Genomic DNA, 19054 nt, shown 5'->3' on the forward strand with positions numbered 1-19054 from the left:
ACTGATGCTTATTCAAGAGATCAGGCCAGAGTCCTGCCAGAGCTGGGGCTGCATTGATACAGGGATTGCTTGCTAGACTCCCACCATGATTTTACAAACTTTTCCTGCTGACCCTCCAAGTTCTTTTCAGCTTAAAAATCTTTTACTTTTTCTTTTGGGATGTTCCAATGCTCTAAAATTTGTTTAAAGTCATTATGTAAAGGAATTTGGAGCAGTTTGGGGAAAAGATTGGGTGAGTTCTACCTTCACTCTGCCATCTTGGCTCTGCTCTCCAAAGAAACATTTTTCACAGAAAACGAGAAAAAAGAAAAAAATCAGCAAAACTGATCAACACATTGGAAGTTATCTATGATTACCTATAATCTATACCAAAGGATCAAAAACTCAGGGGGGGAAAGGGAAGATGTTTTCTTACTCTTCTTTAGTAATTTGTTTATGTTATAATTTTATGACATTCAGTTACTTTTTTTCTTTTTCCATATATGTTGGACTAATCATTTTATATAAATTGTTTTCCTCCTTCTGCTTATCTTATTTTGTGTCACTTCACATAAGCCTTTCCAGCCTTCTCAATAGTCACAATATTTATTGTTTCTGAGACCACAATAATATTTCATTACCTTCATACAACATAGTTTGTTTAGCCATTCCCCAATCATTGGACATCTGCCTTTTATGTTTCTTTCCTCTTACAAAAAAATACTTCTATAAATATTTGTAAGCATATGAAGGCTTTTTTTTCTTTAAAGATTTTTTGTGATGAGGAACTCATAATTACCTAAGGAAATTGATTGCATTTTGGACAGCTTCAATAATAAGAAAACTCTTAACATAAACTCATATTTGCCTCCCTGTTATTTCTACTCATCAGTCCCTTTTCTGTCCTCTGGGGCCAAGTAACAGAGGTTCAATCGATTCCTCCGCCTCACTTTTGTTTAAAAGCAGAAGTGCAGCCTTTACATTAATCCCAATTAAATTTCTTCTTTTTAAATTCAGATCACCACACCAGCCTGTCCAGATATTTTTGGATCCTGATTTGAATATCCTATGTTGAAACACTCCCATTTCCTCTCTGATCTGAAACAGTAACCAATACATATAGTACTTATTCAGTACATTTTTGGTGAATTGCATTCATTGAGTTGAAAGATATTTTATAGGTATATTTAGAATAAAACAAACTGCTATCATGTGGAGTCTGAGTGAAGTTGTTTGTATTTTTTCAAATACACATAACAATTTATGTTTCTATAGCATTTAAAAAGTATATAATTATATTCTATACATATAAATATATAAAAATATAATATATTAAATAATTATATAATAATATATAAAATAGTATAAATATGTAATATAAAATAAAATTCTAAAAATTATTCAATATAATTATATAAAATTCTATAACATTTAAAAAAGCTTTTTAATATACCTTATCTCATTTAAGCCTCACAATAATCCAATGGAGTTATATGATAGTTATTTTATCCCTCTTTTTATTGATGGAGAAACTAAAACTTCAAGAGATTAAGTGATTTGTGCACAATCACACAACTAGTGTCTGAGATAGAATTTAAACACAAATCTTCCTAATTCCAAATCTAACACATTCTCCACTAAGTGATTTTTCTATCTCTTTAATACATGGTTGAATTTGTTTTTTTCAGATTGGCTCCCCCACTCACACACACACATTTTAACAGTACAATTCAGTGGGATGAATTATTCCATAAAGGATGAACTGATCCATAGATGACAAAAACAAACAAACAAACCTCTCTTCTATTAGGAAGTGAATTTTCAACTTAGTTCTTTGAAATGAGTATGAACTAATGAGGACATTTCTAACCTAGGAAGGTTCAAAAAAAAAAGCTTATGGATTACCATTGGACACTTGGCAATGAATGCACTGAATAACTATTAAGCTTTCTTCTGGACCTTCCCAAGTTTACTACATCCATAGAAACCTTTTTAAAATGAGATATTGAATGTATTTGTTTGGACATGGTGATGACAAATGCCCTGCCCACTTAAAGTAAATTTGGGGACAAGCTTTGAAATGCCTGCCTGTTCAGTATGATCCGCACATGGAATTTGTCTAGAAAAATTAGTAAGGGATGAAGTGAATACTAGTAAGTGGATTTGCTGTTGGAATTGTTAGGGATAAATGTTTACACAGATGTTGTAAGTGAGACTCTCCCCCAACTCCCCCCCAAAAACCAAACCTTAGGTTGCTGACAGCCCGACAATTTTGCATATGTGTGTTAACAGGAGAATGCGCTGTGTTTCAAATGAATGGGGAAACGGGTCTAAATGACTTTCAGATTAGCTGGAACAGATGGAAGGGTCACAGTTGAACAACTTTACACAGCAACATAAAGGCAGTGTTCCAGTGGAGTTCATTGCCCCTGACAGATACTGTCAATCAACACAGGCCTTCTCTCAGTTAACTAACAGCCTGTCCCTTTAAAGATTAAATTTCTTTATCTTTTTTTAAGTATTGTAAGGCAATGACTAGAGTTTCTCTGGTCTAGGTCAGGAATAAACTCTATTCCAAATTGATTACAGTTTAAGAATGACTACAACAACAACAAAAACCCAACTTGATTGTGGCCATTTTGGCTGCAACTGTGATATAGACTTGGCAGGAGCAGCTTTCTAATAAATCATTTTTGTGGATGTTTTAGCCACCTAGAGCCTGTTGTTTCACAAATTAGAGGGCAGCAGCAGTGCCCCATGTCCAAAATGGAATAATTCTTTAAGGAAACTTAACAATCGAAAGAAGGGGAAAACTATGAGAGTTGATTTAGAGCAATCTATCAGGAAGAAGTAACTGACGCCACATTGAAATGAGTTCATTTGAATTGATTTGGAAAATTCTTGATTGAAGCCTGTACTTTGACAATAGTTAAGTTCATTCAGAAAAAGGCTGCCACAAATAGCAGGGGCCAGAGGCTGTTGCATATACTATTAGGCTCCATAATTGTATATATAGTTTTTACTGGACAACATTATTTTATCTTGCTTGAGAGGATTCAGTATAAGGGTGTAAAAAAAGAAATTAATTCAATTTAATTCAACATAAAAGCAAATAAAAACAGCAATAAAACTTAACTTTATAAAGAAAAAGGGCAATTCCCTTCCTTTCTTCATTTCCTTCAAAAATGAAGCCTTTCCTCTTTTCTCCTGCCTACTATTGCCTTCTCCCCATTATTAACCTTGTATTTATATCACATTTATTCTGTGTACAATTATATCTTTTGCAGTGAGTGAGTTAGAGGCATGGCACCCCCATGGTCTGGAAAATCTCCATAAAAGTGTATCTTGTGCCAACTTTTGCATTCTTTTTGTAAACTTTTTGTTTTTTTTAACTTTTTAAAAAATTGTGTACACTTATAGTATTAAAAGAGAAAATATGTTTGTATTATATAATACTGTACATATATTTTATGCATTTCTGAGTTTTAAAACTTTTTCTGTCTTCTGTGGTCTTTGCATGTTCTGCAAAACTCCCCCAAAATTCCCATTTAATTTCCTATGTTGATCGGCAAAATATTGAAACAGTCTTTTTGTGAAAGCGATAACTGTATACTTACAGGCATACATGTTATCTTCTTAAATAGAATATAATCTCCTTGAGGGAGGAAGGATTATTTTTCATCTTTGTATCCACATCACAGTTACTTATTATTTTTGCTAATTGAATGAAACAATATAGCATTCTCCCCCCAGCCTGTGTTAATGGTGAGGCAGGTTCTCTGCTTATTAACCAACAAACATATATTAAGTACCTACCATGTGCCAGACACTGTGGTAAGCCTTGGGGATGCCAAAAGGGTAAAAAATGGCCTCTGACTTCAAGGAACTTGCATTCTAATAGGAGAGACAACATGAAAACAGGTATTTACAGAGAAAGCTGTCTACAGTATGAGGAGGAAATATGAACTAATAAATAATTAAAGGGAAGAGATTTGAGTTAATGTGGTTTGGGGAAGGCTTCCAATAAAAGATAAAATTTTATGTGGGACTTAAAGTCAACAGTCAGAGTGGAAGAGGTTGGGGAACAGCCAGAGAAAATGTCTGGAGCTGAGAGGTCAAGTGTCTTGGAACAGCCAGGAGGCTAGTATCACTGAATGAATAACACTGCATCAATGGTACAGTGGGTAGAGCTTTGGATCTGGAGTCCAGAAATGTAAGTCCAAGTTCAGCTTTCAATATTATACTAGCTGTATGACCTCAGGCAAATCACATAAATTCTGTCTGCCTTAGTTTGTTCATCTACAAAATGGAAATAATAATAGCATCTACCTCCCAAGATTGTTATCAGAATCAATAAGATAATATTTATAAAGAGCTTTACAAATCTTAAACTATATAAGTTTAATTATTACTATAATTAACTCACTAATTCAGTTCAACAAATATGTATTAAGTATCTCCTATGGGATGGGTGCCTATGTTCTGGACATTGGGGATAAGAAGATCGAAATAAAACAGCCTTTGCCTTCAAGAAGTTTATGTTCTATAGTAGAGTTGCCATATATCCCTAGACAAATAAATACAAAGTGCACACAAAGTAATATGAAGAAAGAGAACACTACAGGGAGTAGGAAGAAATAAGTAAAAACTTCTTATATGTGGCAGAAGAACTGTGCTTTGAAGGAAGCTAGGGACTTTAGAAAGTTAGAAGACAAATGGTGTCCTAGTCTAGGGAAATCATCTGCAAAGACTTGGAGATGGGACATTGAATGTGATCTATAAATAAAACAAATATTTCAACTTGAGAAAAATCTGGATAAATGTATGGTTTTATTGGTGTAGAAAAAAGTCCCTCTACCAATGTGGATCAGATCAGCAACTTTTCTGTAATTCTGATGATAGAAATTCCCTGGGACAGCAATAGTAACTTCCCAAAATCACAAAGCCAGTGTGTATCAGAGGCAGGATCTGAATTTGAATTTTCATCCTTTAGCTTCTCTATAACCATCATGACATTAAGTAGAGGTAATATTTTAGGAAAGAAAGGTAATGATTACCATTTGGTATTCTATAAGTGACCACTGATAAAAATGAAGTGATTGTACACCCAACACTTTCTTCAGGAATCAATGAAGGTAGATAGCTCAGAGAAGGTTCCCTATCTTTTTTTTTTTTTTTTTCCCCTGAGGCTGGGGTTAAGTGACTTGCCCAAGGTCACACAGCTAGGACATGTTAAGTGTCTGAGACCAGATTTGAACTCAGGTCCTCCTGAATTCAAGGCTGGTGCTCTATCACTGCGCCACCTAGCTGCCCCCCTTAGGTTCCCTATCTTGATATCATCCAGGTACCAACTTGAATGGAGGATAGATTCTATACAGAATCAATTTTATTTGCTGACTAATGATAAAGGTAGTTTTGAAGATTAGGGCAGGAGTGTTTGGGGTCTTGATGTTGCTTTAAAATATATATTTTGTATAGGAATGCTTGTCCATAACATATTGCTAAGAAGAAAAGTTAACAAATTCTAGAGAATGATGAACAAACTTTGGGGTGGCAGTTTATCCTGCAAAGAGATATTAACAATCACTGGGCTACAGATTAAGGTCTGGTTCCAACAGAACCACATATAATCCATCAAGAGGCCAAAAATTTGGTGAAATAAATCAACAAAAGAAACAGAAATTGTAAAAAATTGACTGGGAGACGTGTTCTATTCCCTGATCTTCTATTAAGTAGTTGCATGGATTTTGTTGTTATCTCCCCACTCTAGACTTTAATTTTCTCAGGTATAAAATGGGATGATTTAGCCAAATGAACTTTATGGTGTTTTCTAATTCTAAAATTATGTGATTATAATTCCTCTTTATAATATGATTATATAATATATAATATGATTATATATGATAATATATGTATATAATATTCATCCTCTATAAGGATGGACACATTATACCATTATCAGTCACTAATTAGTAGCTTATGAAAATTATTTTCTTAAATTAGTATCAATCACTTAGCAACAAACAACATCCTAAGGAAGAAGGAGGAGGGTATAGTGTTAAGACTAAATGGGAGGTCCAAAGCATTGTGTAACTCCACTAGAATGCCTGTTATGGAAAAGATGTGCAGTACAGCTCTAAGCAGGAGGGACTTCCAAAAGAGGTGAATTAATGAAGTGGAAAAAGAAAATGATTAAGACAACCATAATTTTAATTAGAAGTTAGACCTAATAAATTGTCTGCCTTTTATTGTCATTCTTTGACCATCACTCTGCATTCCCTTAAAGCCTGAAAAAAAAGTAGAGAAAATACATTGAATCCTGTAATTGTATTTGTATTCTCATTACTTGGGTACTCCTTCAGATAGTATAATTTGTAGTCTCTCCAGGCCTTCTCATCTGAAGCAGTTATTTGCATTTTTCCATAAATCCAACTTAAAATCTCTCCACAATATGTTGGGTATCTTCTCTAACATTATATGGGTACCAGTGTAGCTTGCTTGGTTAGCCCTAACTATTGCTACTGTTATATACTCTTACACAGATTTTCAGTGATAATATTCTCTCATCTACTCATATCCACTGCATGCTTTTCCATTGCTCATTGTGACCTGTCTTCAGGGACTGATGTTCCAATGTGCACAGCCAAATAACATCACTAGAAGAATATTAATGTTTAAAAAAATGGATCTCTGTTTTGAGGAAAAGCTTGACATCACTAAAAGAACTGTATGTTTTTCCATTTCCCCCAAAGAAATTCAATCCATTTATCTTCTCTGTTAAATCTTGGGTCCAGTTCTTTTTATTATAACCATTGTCTGTTTAATAATTATGGGTATTCACATATTAGCTAAACCTTACCTATTACACTGAGGAAAAAGTGGGATAGGATTAATCAATTCACCCTTAGGACACTACTCTGAGGCTAAGCTGTCCAGACTGGTAGGTGGGTGAGTGAATGAATGGAAGTACATCTAAACTACTATATCTAATTGGGTAGGTAGTGCTTTGCCTTATATCCCGTCCACTCATCTACTAAGGCACAAAGATATATTCATTCTCTACCCTATTGCTATCTTTTAACCCTGCCAGACTTTCAGTTCTTTTTTAAAATAGCATCTTTTTCTTTTCAGTTATATGTAAAGATCATTTTTAATATTCATTTTTTTTGAGTTCCAAATTTTCTTCTTTCCTCCTTCATTTCTCCCCCCTTAATATGGTAAGCTATTTGAGATAGTTTTCTTTTAGTTCTTGATCTTGAAACAATAATATGTGACAGTCTGCTTCATTATGGCCAACTCACAAACCACTGTGACTGCCCAGAATAAACTAAAATTCCTAATTGTTGTTGCTGTTGTTGTGTTATTTATCCTTTGTTCTAGATGTCATAAGGGAATTGATACCATGATGTGCAAGTAATTGGATTTAAGTGAGGGAGGGCTGGACAAAGTCACCTGACTCTCTTTTTCCTCCAGAGCCATTTGAGTCCAGTGACCAGATATAGATCAGGATGACTGTAGATGGCCCCTGGATGCAATGAGAGATCTACCTATATATAGAGAGAGATGTCTCTCTCTGTGTCTCTCTCTGTGTCTCTCTGTCTCTCTCTCTCTGTCTCTCTCTGTCTCTCTCTCTCTCTCTCTCTCTCTCTCTCTCTTTATATATATATATATATATGTATATATATATATATATATATATCCTTCTGTTAGGATATAAACTTATTGAGGCCAGGAACTATCTTTTGTGTATTTTTGACACCTATGTTAAGCACTTGTAGGCACTTAAATGCTTGTTAACTGATTGATGGCTTAACTCTATGAATTGTTTTCCAATTTCAACAATCCCTTTCCACTCTAAATCTGTTATCTGGCTAATTGCAAATTATAGTCTAGTCAATAAATATACATGCATACTGATATGAATATACTGATATTTAAGTTGAATGCTTTTGAATCATTATAAATCTCATTTAGGAAGCTCTCTGATGTTCTATGGTCCATTTAAACAGTTATGATTAGGAAGTAGTCCTTAATGAAGATACTAAGATGCAGTGGGGGAAAAACACTGATTTTAAAACCACAGGATATGAGTACGAATCCCAGCTCAGCCATTTGGGTAAGTCATTGAATTTTTCTGTTCCTCATGAGAACATTGGACTAAATGACATTTACTAGCTACCATCCCTTCTTAATCTATAAATCTGTTATTTTTAGGGAACTCCTCTTCTATTGGGATACTATCCTGGGCATCCTCCATCTTTAATAGAATCCTTTGTTTTATTCCTTACTTGATAGCAATAATCCTTATTCTATAATCAACTTGATATTAATTATTAGTGAATCACCAGAGAAAGTTATTTCTTGTTACATTTTTCAAGATATGTTTTGTGGTGATAACATATAAATGGGAAACACCTTGTTGAAGTCAGATCTTTTATTGAAAACAAACAATAAACAAAATGGGATTTCAACTTTTTCAGTCAGCTTCATGACTATAATAACCAAATCACTATTCTTTGTGAAAACTGTCCTGTTTTCTCAAATATTTGTTAAAGATGCCCTCAATTAAATGTGTAGCTTATTGTCATGAAGATTTTTTTAATGTTAGGAAAGTATGCACATGTCAATAGTATATCAATAATTTCTCCAACAGAGAAACAAAGCAACATTTTGGGGAGGAGTAATAATATAATCCATGATTTTTTTCAAAATATTTCACATTTTCCCCTCTTTCAGATATTTTGATAATCAGTTTCTCCTTACCCTCAAAACTGTATAAATTTCAGCATGTATATCCTTCCTCCATTCCAGTTACTCTTCCCATCTTGTAAAAAAGCACTTTTAAAAAACATCTTTCATGGAGCACATAAAGAACTGTGATGTTTAGATTATTGCTAGAAAAAAAGTTTGTTATAGAAATCTTAGCAAATATTTTGTATTTTTAGTTTCTTACCATTTTCATCCTTAAATGTCTTCAGGATGATTGGGTTTAGTTGGTTCTTTCACTCTACTTTCTGTAAACTTTTTTTTTCCTTCCTCTGTGCCTCTCTCTCTCTCTCTCTCTCTCTAAATGAGGCAGAACTGCTTATAATATTTCACCATCTGCCTTTTTAAGATTTAAAAATCTGTTTTAAAGTCTAATTGATGTTCCTTTTAGAAGCTGTTTTCTTTAAGCAAGCTTTTTAGATCTCTTTTTTGTGGCAATTGATTTACTTTCGTTAAACTTCCTCAGCAAAGGCTAATAGTATTTGTGTTTGTCTTTTCTCTTATTCATTTTTCTGTGTTCAAAGCTTTTAAATCAACTTGGAATTAGCTCAGTTGCACACATATCTCATTTTTACTTGGGTATTAATTTTTTCAGGTTTTTGTTTTAATTGTTTTAAATTCTAAATTGACAAAAACAAACATTTTCATATAAAAAGACAAGAAAAAGAAAGTTGTATAGATATCTCAAATATCAAAGAAGGAAGAAGGAATATTATAAGCAATATTGCCTCATTTTTTAAAAAATAATTTTTAAGCATATAATTAATTCAACATGCTAATTCTAAAGGTTCCCTAGTTCGTGTTTCCCTTTGAATTCCTCATTCTGTTCTTTTCTGTGCATTTTATAAAAGGTTCCTTGATTCTCATTTTTTTTTTGGCATCATTACTCTCATGATCAGAGTTCTTTCAAAAAAATGTTTATGATATCATTATATAAATTGCTCTCCTCTTTTCACTCTATATCAGCTTATATACATCTTGCCTCTTTTCTCTTTAATCATTTCTTATCACATAAAAATATTCCATCATATTCATATACCATAAATTCTTCAGCCATTTTCTGATTAACACTCTTAGTTTCCAATTCTTTGCTGCCAAAAAAAAGTGTTCCTTTGAATATTTTTACATATATGTGAGGCTCTTCTTTAGTCTTTGATTTCTCTGAGTTATATGCATTATAGTGTTATTGGTTGAGCAAAACAATTAAGTGACTTTTTCCTTTACAGACTGGCTACAATAATGCAAGGCTCCATCTCCATCACATCAATGTGCCTGTCCTCTCACAACCCCTCCAGTAATTATAATTTTCCATTTTTTATCTATGCCACTTTGAGGGGCAGGAGGCAATTTGAGAATCAGAGTTGTTTAATTTGATTTTTTCTTATTATTAGTCATTTGGATAATTTTTGGTCAAGTAGTTATTGATAGTTTGAAGTTTTTATTTTGAAACCTGTTTGTTCATATTCTTGTACCATTTATCTATGGGAGGGTAGCTTTTGTTTTTATATATTTGAGTTTGATATCTTGGATATTAGACTTTTATCAGAAAAATGTGATAGATTTCCTCTCAGTTCCCTTCAAATTTTAGCTCTATGATTTTATTTGTGCGACATCTTTCCAGTTTATCTAAATTATCTGTTTTGTCTCCTGTGTTATCTTTGTCATTTACTTGATTGATGACTCTTCTGTTCTTCATAGTTTGAAAGATATTTTCATCTATTATCCTCTCTTTGTTTATGATAAGACTTTGGTATAGACTTTGATCTTTATTGTAACAAGTTTGTAGTCTGATTTTTTGAATGTTGATTTTATATATGATTCCTATTAGTTGTTTCCTGTTGGTTAGGATATTATTAAGACATAATTTGGGGATCTTATTTGGTAGTTATTACATTGTACATTACTTTGTATTTCTTTGAAAAAAGCCATTTAGGCTATCACCATCAGATTGGCTAACCTGACAGATAAGGAAAATGACAGATACTAAAAAGGATGTAGAAAAGTAGGCATGCTAGCACATTGTTGGTAGAGTTGTGAATTGGTCCTGCCATTCTGGAGAATAATTTGGATCTAAGCTCAAAAGGTCATATTCTCTTGACCAGCAATACTCCTAATAGGTCTATATTCCAAAGAGATCAAAGAATAAAGAAAAAAGGCCTATATGAACAAAAATATTTGCAGCAACTATTTTTGTGGTGGCAAAAAATTGGAAATTGAGAGGGAATATGATGAAATACTACTGTGCTATAAGAAATAAAGAGGAGAATGGATTTAGAAAAATCTGGGAAGATAGATATGAACTGATACAAAGTAAAGTGAGCAGAATCAGAAGAAAATTATGCTACTAACAGCAGTATTATAATGATGATCAATAGTGAAAGCTACTCTGATCAATACAATGATCAATGACAATTCCAAAGGAGTCATGATGAAAAAAGGCTACTTTATATTTTTCTTTTGATTTATTGGTTACCATAATCAAGGAATTCATCCACTTCAAGTGGGAGAATAGATGTACTCTTAATGCAGACTGATGCATATTTTTAAAACTTTCTTCTTTTTTATTTCAATTGACAGATATGGAAATGTGCATAGCATCACACACATAATGGCTATTATTGTTCTCCCTCTTAATAAGTGTTAGAAGGTCTGAAGAGAGGGAGGGAATTTTGAGATCAAAAATTAAAAATTAATGTTAAAGCTAAGGGGGAAAAATAAAACTGTTAAAACTTTTATCTCTAATGCTTAGCAACTTTGTGTGATTTTGAACAAATCATATAACTTCTCTAAGCTTCAATTGCCCAAATAAGAAGCATTGTACCTTTTTTATTATTTTTAAATAGCTATGAGACTTAAATGAAATAATATATGTGGAGTGCCTTGCAAACTTGAAAGTTCTTTATAAAAATGGATTATCTCTGGACTCTACTTTGGCATATTAGTAACATGGCTGTTGAAAAGAACAATCTCCTTCCTCCTGCTCTCCCTCCCTATTTCCAGTAATATTATATATGTGGTCTTCACCTATAAAAATGTAAGATCATTGAGGACAGGGTCTGTCTTGCTTGTATTCATTTCTCTCTTCCTTATCCTCACTACATCCTATCCCCATTTCACTTCTTTCAGAAATGTGTCGATTCATTGGGCACTGGACAAGACTTTAACATTTAGAGTAGTACAAGTTGAATAACCAGGTTATGGTTTATGGTCAGAAAAACCATGATTTTAGCACCTTATGCTTCTTTTTCTTCCATTCTAGTACTATTACTTCAGAAGCAGAAGGATGCCTCATGGGACGGAAAGAGATATAAGTATATATTTGATTCATGGGTTACCATAGTCAAAGAATTCATCACCAAGTAGATAGCCTACTGGTTTTGAACCTCTCTACACTTAGCTGGGATTATCTTCAGAATGCAGATGTATTGACATCCATTCACCCTGTACACCCATAGAAAAATATCCCAGATCTTGTCTTCTACTGATACAAACTTCAAAAACCCACCGTCATCTCAGAGCCATGAGAATACATTATGGACTCACCCAATTTGATATTGGTGCATTATCAATAATAAATCATCTGACTGGCACATGTCCTTAGCTAGACTCTTGTCTGGGGGGGGTGGAGAAGAACGCCTGTATTAGCTTATTTTTATAATATTGGAGTCAGCCCACTTACCAATAACCAAAAAAATAACAAAAAACATTTTGAATATAGATAAATCTATTGTAAAACTGATAAGAACATAAATTGAGAATCAAGTTCAATTTCAAGGAACAACATCAAAAGGGGGGGGAGGAAATCACATTCATCCATTAATCATCTTAAGGTACATCCCAGAGACTGAGTTCTTCGCCCAATATCCTAGCCAGGACTCCTTTTTTTTAAAGATTCATTTAACCAGCCCAGTCACTATGCTTTTTTCATATCTTCTAGAACTTCTCTTATTTATATTAATTAATTTCTGATATTTTAAATATTAATTTAAATTAAATTTATAATTTATTTATAATTATATATAATTATATAATTATATATATATGACTGCCCGGGCAGTAAATTAATTAAATAATTAAATTAATTATAATTAAATATTATTTGTGGCTTATCATAGGTTTTCTCAATCAGACATTGGCTAGGAATCAACCTCTATGGTAGGATAGGAAACAGAAGTGCAATAAAATCTTTATTATTCAAGAAGTTCAGGGTATTCTACTTAAGTGTAATTTCTATTCAACTCAGGGTTAACATGAGTGCGTTTTCACTTTAAATCTTACTAAAATTTTTAAAAAGACTTTATCAGTCCATGAGTGCATAATGTCAGCAAATATCTTTGTCAGTTTTATTTGACTTTTTGTTATGAAGTTGAGAGACGAGAATAAGGAGATCAAAGCAGAAGGCAGTTATACTAGTAACTCACTGGGAACAGAAACATCAATAAAATTTTTTAAAGCCTTAATTCATTTTTCTCTTTAATATACGTATGTGTGAAATATATATATATATGTATATATATATTTATACACATAGATATATATGTATACATAAACATGTATGCATGTTTATTTGTATACGTATACATATATAAACATATATACACATATATTTATTCAATTCTACAGAACTTTGCTCATGTTCAAATTTCATTATTCTCAATGACAATGACTTCCCTCCTGTAACAGAGGTTGCAATTATAGAAGGCATAGCACAGAATAAGGGAACCTTTTTCTAACAGGAAAATTGAAATTGGACTCCTATAAAATGAAAGCAGAGTTGGTTAATTGTTTTGTTTTTTTCAGGTTGAGGTTGAAAATGTGTTATTTTATCTTCTTTGAAAATTAACAGCTAATGTGTACATAAGTCCAAGTATACAAGATATATAGCATTATTTCAATAAATGCAATAAATGATATGTATTGGTTTTCCATCAGGGCACCTGAAGATCAGAGACAATGAGAGATATGAAAGGGATTCTATAAGAGAAACTTGCTGCAAAGATTTTTCTCCCAGTTTAAAATTTCCTTTCTACTTTTAACTTCGTTGTTTCTGCAAAAACTTTCAATTTTTTATAACCAAAACTTGATTGTATTTCTTGTGATCTTCTCTTTTTCTTGATCCGTCTAAGACTTTTCCTATAACCATAGGGAACAAATAGAACAAATGCAGTCCTTCAGTGTAACAGACCTTTGAATTCTTGAAGAGAAGTTTATAAATAGAACTGTGGTTCATCATACTGAGTGGGTGCTGCAAATAAAAACTTTAGCATGTGGTATGTGTGACCTAGATCACAGTGTTTGGGTAGTGAGGTCAGGAACCCCTCTACTTTAGTGAGTCAAATGTAGAAAGACTCTAGGCTTGCCCGGGCAGTCAGTTGCAGCTGAATAATGATAATATACTAGTTGAATGTTCCTTCCCTACTCAAAAACTAATTGTAGGATAAAAGCAAAATTCCTTAATTTGGCATTTAAGACCCTTTGCAATCATAAGCCAGATTTATCTTTCATTCTAAATGTAATCTCTAATTGGGCAATCTCTTTACTATTCATTAAACATGCCATGTCTCTTTCTGCTTCCATTCCTTCCATTCTCGCCCTATGCATCTCCAAATTCAAATACTTTCTTATTTATTCATACAATCCTTCAAGTTCCAATTTATAGATAAAATAATAAAATCCAGTCAGCACTTCTTGTGTTAGCAAAAAATTGAAAATTGAGATGTCCATGTCCCCACAAGTTGAGGGAATATTATTGTGATGGGATGCTATTGTGCTATAAGAAATAACGAATAGGATAGTTTCAGAAAAACTTGGGAAAACTTACATGAAGTGATACAAAATAAAGTGAGCCAAACTGAGATAATGTTATTCTCTCCAGACTTGGAGACTGGTTTTCTCACTGGCCTCCATTAGAAAGAGGAGATAGCAAGATTATCATAATCTCAGACTTAATGGAGACTCTCCCAAGGGGCTTTGTGGAGGACTGTGGCTACTTCTCTAGTGGACACTAAGCTTGGGGCTTAGTCGGTGACCCCACCCAGCAGATCTCCTTGCCCCTCTGTCCAGGTTCTCCAATTAGGGTGACTTGACCCAGTTCTCAGGCTACAGTAGTGTGGAGTATAGAAGGGAGAATTGGGAGAGAGGCCATACCTGGGACCTATGGCATCCCCTTTCTCCTCACCCTTAAGATTCAGCCACAATTTCCCTTATCAAGAGTTCTGGTGCTCAAGTCCCTTCCTTTGTTTTTTGTACAATTCTAAAATCTTATAAAATTCACATATAATTTTGGAATTGAAAGGAACTTCTAGTTTGACCTACTCATTCTAAAAATAAGAAACAGAGGCCCAGGACAGACTAAGGAACTTTCTGCTCGTGGCCCATCTCTTTTAGGAACTGTTTCCGGATCATTCACATACACAGTGACTTCCTTTCCACAAATACTCACTAGTGTTCCTTTGGCCCTGCTGTCTGTACCACTTACTGGACATCTTCTATTTATTCTTTAATATTACTAGTTATCTATTACTGTAAAATATATCCTAAAATCTCTTCTTCCCTTCCTTCCCTCCCTCATCTATTGGGAAGGCAAGCAATGTGATATCAAACATGAGAAATCATGTAAAACATACTTCCATATTAGAGATGTTGCAGAAAAAAAGAAAAACAAGAAAAAGTTAAAATATTATGCCTCGATTTACATTCAGACTTCATCACTTCTCTTTCTGGGAGTAGAAAGCCTTTTTTCATCATATCCTCATACTAGATTATATGTTTTTGAATTTATTTTTTATTAAAGCTTTTTATTTTTAAAACACATTCATGGACAATTTTTCACCATTGGATTATAAATTATTAAAGGCGGATTATTATTGCATTGTACTTCTTTATATTCCCCAAAGTTCCTAAAAATCTCCTTAGTACTTGGGTTCTAGATAGGACCTCCCTCTCTTCCCTAATTTACTTATTGAAAATATCTATAATGTTGAGGTTCTTTTTTTCCTCCGGCTAAGAAGGCCCAATTCTAACCGATCTTCATATGACATAGACTCAAGACTTAAAAATCCTAGAGAGGGTTGCTTGGGAGAGTACCTCTCCAGGGGAAAGGGGCTACAGAAACAAGAGGGAAGGGATACAGAAAAACTCTTTATCTTCATTTGAGAAAAGGAAAGACTTTTCAGAAGTCCTTATTTATGAAGATGGATTATCTTGAGATTTTAGTGAACTGTAAGCTCAAAGGAGATAGTAGTGTGATGTGGTGACCAAAAATGCAAATGAAATACCAGGATATATGCAGTGGATCATAAATTAAAAGACAGGCAGGTGATAGTTCTATTGTCTTCTGTATTCATCAGACCACATATGTTGTATTATGTTTAGTTCTGCACACCATGCTTGTGAAGAACATTGGTAAGCTGGGGAGAGTACAGAGAAAGGCAACCAGTTTATCAAAAGTCCTTGAATCATATGAGAATCAATTAAAGGTACTGGATATCTTCAGTAAGGAGAAGAAAAGATTCAGTTGGGGAGGAGGGCATGTTAGCTATTCTCAATATCTGAAGGGTTGCCATGTGGAAGAGTTTTGTTTTTTTTTTAATTTTCAGTAATAGCTTTTTGTTTTCAAAATATATGCAAAGATAATTTTCAACATTCACCCTTATAAAATTTTGTGTTCCAAATTTTTCTCTCTGCCTATTCCAACCCTTCTCCCCTACACAGCAAGTAATCCAATTCAGGTCAAACATATTGAAAGAGTTTTTCGTGAACTCAGAGAACATATCTATGCTTAATGGATTGAAGTTACAAAGAAGGGGACTTAAATTTGATATCAATAAAAACTTTCTAACAATTAGAACTGTCCAAAAGTGTCCAAAAAACTTCTTTCCTTGGAGGTCTTCAATTAGAGGTTGAATGTCTTTTTGTTGAGTAATGTTATTGGACTACAAGATTGCAGAGATCTCTTCCAACTCATTTAAAAAGGAATATCTCATTATTTTCTTTTGTGTTGGATATGGTGATTCATAAAATTATATTCAAGAGGGTTAAGGAGTCATGACCTCAGTCAGTGGAGGGAATACCTGTACTGATTAAATGTGTGTTTGTTGAGTGAATGAATAAGGTTTTTATTAATTTTTATGAAGTTGAGTGTCTGATAGAGAACTGTTACTGATGGGCTCAATGTACATAAGCCTCCAACTTTTTTTTTTTTTTAAGTTAAAGCTTTTTATTTTCAAAGCATTTGCATAGATAATTTTCAACATTTATCCTTGCAAAATCTTGTATTCCAAATTTTTTCTCCCTCCCTTCCCCCCATCCTTTCCCTAGATAGTAATTCAATATGCACTAAATATGTATAATATATATATTTCTACAATTATCATATTACACAAGAAAAATCAAACCAAAAAGGAAAAAAAAATGACAAAGAAAACAAAATGCAAGCAAACAACAACAAAAAGAGTGAAAATACTATGTTGTGATACACACTCAATTCCCATAGTTCTTTCCCTGGGTATAGATGGCTCTCTTCATCACAACATCATTGGAACTGGCCTGACTTACCTCGATGTTGAAAAAAGCCATCAGAATTGATCATCAGATAATCTTGTTGTTGCTGTGTACAATGATCTCCTAATCTTCTCACTTTACTCAGCATCAGTTCCCGTCTCTCCAAACCTTTCTGAAAACATCCTACTGGTCTTTTGTTACAGAACAATAATATTCCATAGCATTAGTACACCATAGCTTATTTAGCCATTCTCCAGCTGATGGCCATCCTCAGTTTCCAGTTTCTAGCCATTACAAAAAGGGCTGCCACAAACACTTTTGCACATGTGGGTCCCTTCCCCTCATTTAAGATCTCTTTGGGATAGAGGCTCAGTAGAGACACTGTTGGATCAAAGGGTATCCTTAGTTTGATAACTCTTTGGTCATAGTTCCAAATTGTTCTATGTATCAGTGTCCCAGTTTTCCCACATCCCCTCCAACATTCATCATTATCTTTTCCTGTCATCTTAACCAATCTGAGAGGTGTAAAGTGGTATCTAAGAGTTGTCTTAATGTGTATTTCTCTGCTCAATAGTGATTTAGAGCATTTTTTCATATAACTTGAAATGGTTTTAATTTCTTCATCTGCACATTCTCTGTTCATATCCTTTGACCATTTCTCATTTGTATTCCTTTTTTTTAAATTTTATAATTATAATTTTTTGATAGTACATATGTATGAGTAATTTTTTTTTACAACATTATCCCTTGTATTCATTTTTCCAAATTTTCCCCTCCCTCCCTCTACTCCCTCCCCTAGATGACAGGCAATCCCATACATATTAAATGTGTTACAGTATAACCTAAATGCAATATATGTGTGTAAAACCAAATTTCTTGTTGCTCGTTTGTATTCTTATAAATTTGAGTCAATTCTCTACATAGTTTAGAAATGAGACCTACTTCTTTATTACCTCCACCATAAGATTTTTGAAAGTTAAGGTACTATTCAAGTTATCCAGAGAATCCCCTTTGTTTGAATCCAAATAGTGTTCTAGATACACGACCAGACAGTTGGAAGCAGTTCATTTCCAGGATTTTGTATGGTTGGAACTTGAGCAGAAATGCCTTTTTATCCTCCATCTAGAATGGTTTCATTTAGGTTTAAAAAACATTTTGAGATTATTCTGGGAAAGGGGGAATTAAAAGAATCCCAAGTTAAGTGGATTTTAAGGGAGTGGTGAGGCAAATAACATATCTCCCTCTATATCAGTTAATCAAATTCAAAGGTGGGATTCAAATCTTATCTTGTTTTGTGTTATGTACCTCTTTGGTAGTCTGGTTAAGCCTATTTAGATTATTTATTCCATTAGAATAGAAGCCTATTTAGAATTTTAAACAGTGAAAGTAAAATAAAAAGGATTATATAAGAGAAGTCAATTATGTTAAAATAATAGTTGTCAAAAATTAAAATAAAAAACTTTATTGTATATATTGCATATATATGTATATAATTATACTTTGTAATTTATAATATAAATGTAATTATAATTATTAATAACCCCTGATTTAGGATGAATGGAAGGGAATAGAAAAGCCAAATAAGAAATGGTATAGGTGCCTCCTGTGGACACTAGCCAATTGGGGATCAGCTGAACACAGGCACAGAAGGGCTTGGAATACCTAATTGTAGGTCCCATTACAGCATAAGGGGAAAAAAAATGAAGCCAGTGCCTTCATACGTGCTATCCAAGATGATTACAAGAGCATATTAAAAAGCTCTTAAGCTTGGGAATTCTTGCCTTTTAAGAAGAGTCTTTCTTAGAAA

Source organism: Sminthopsis crassicaudata, chromosome 6 (genome assembly GCF_048593235.1).
Source record: "Sminthopsis crassicaudata isolate SCR6 chromosome 6, ASM4859323v1, whole genome shotgun sequence".
NCBI lineage: Eukaryota > Metazoa > Chordata > Mammalia > Dasyuromorphia > Dasyuridae > Sminthopsis > Sminthopsis crassicaudata.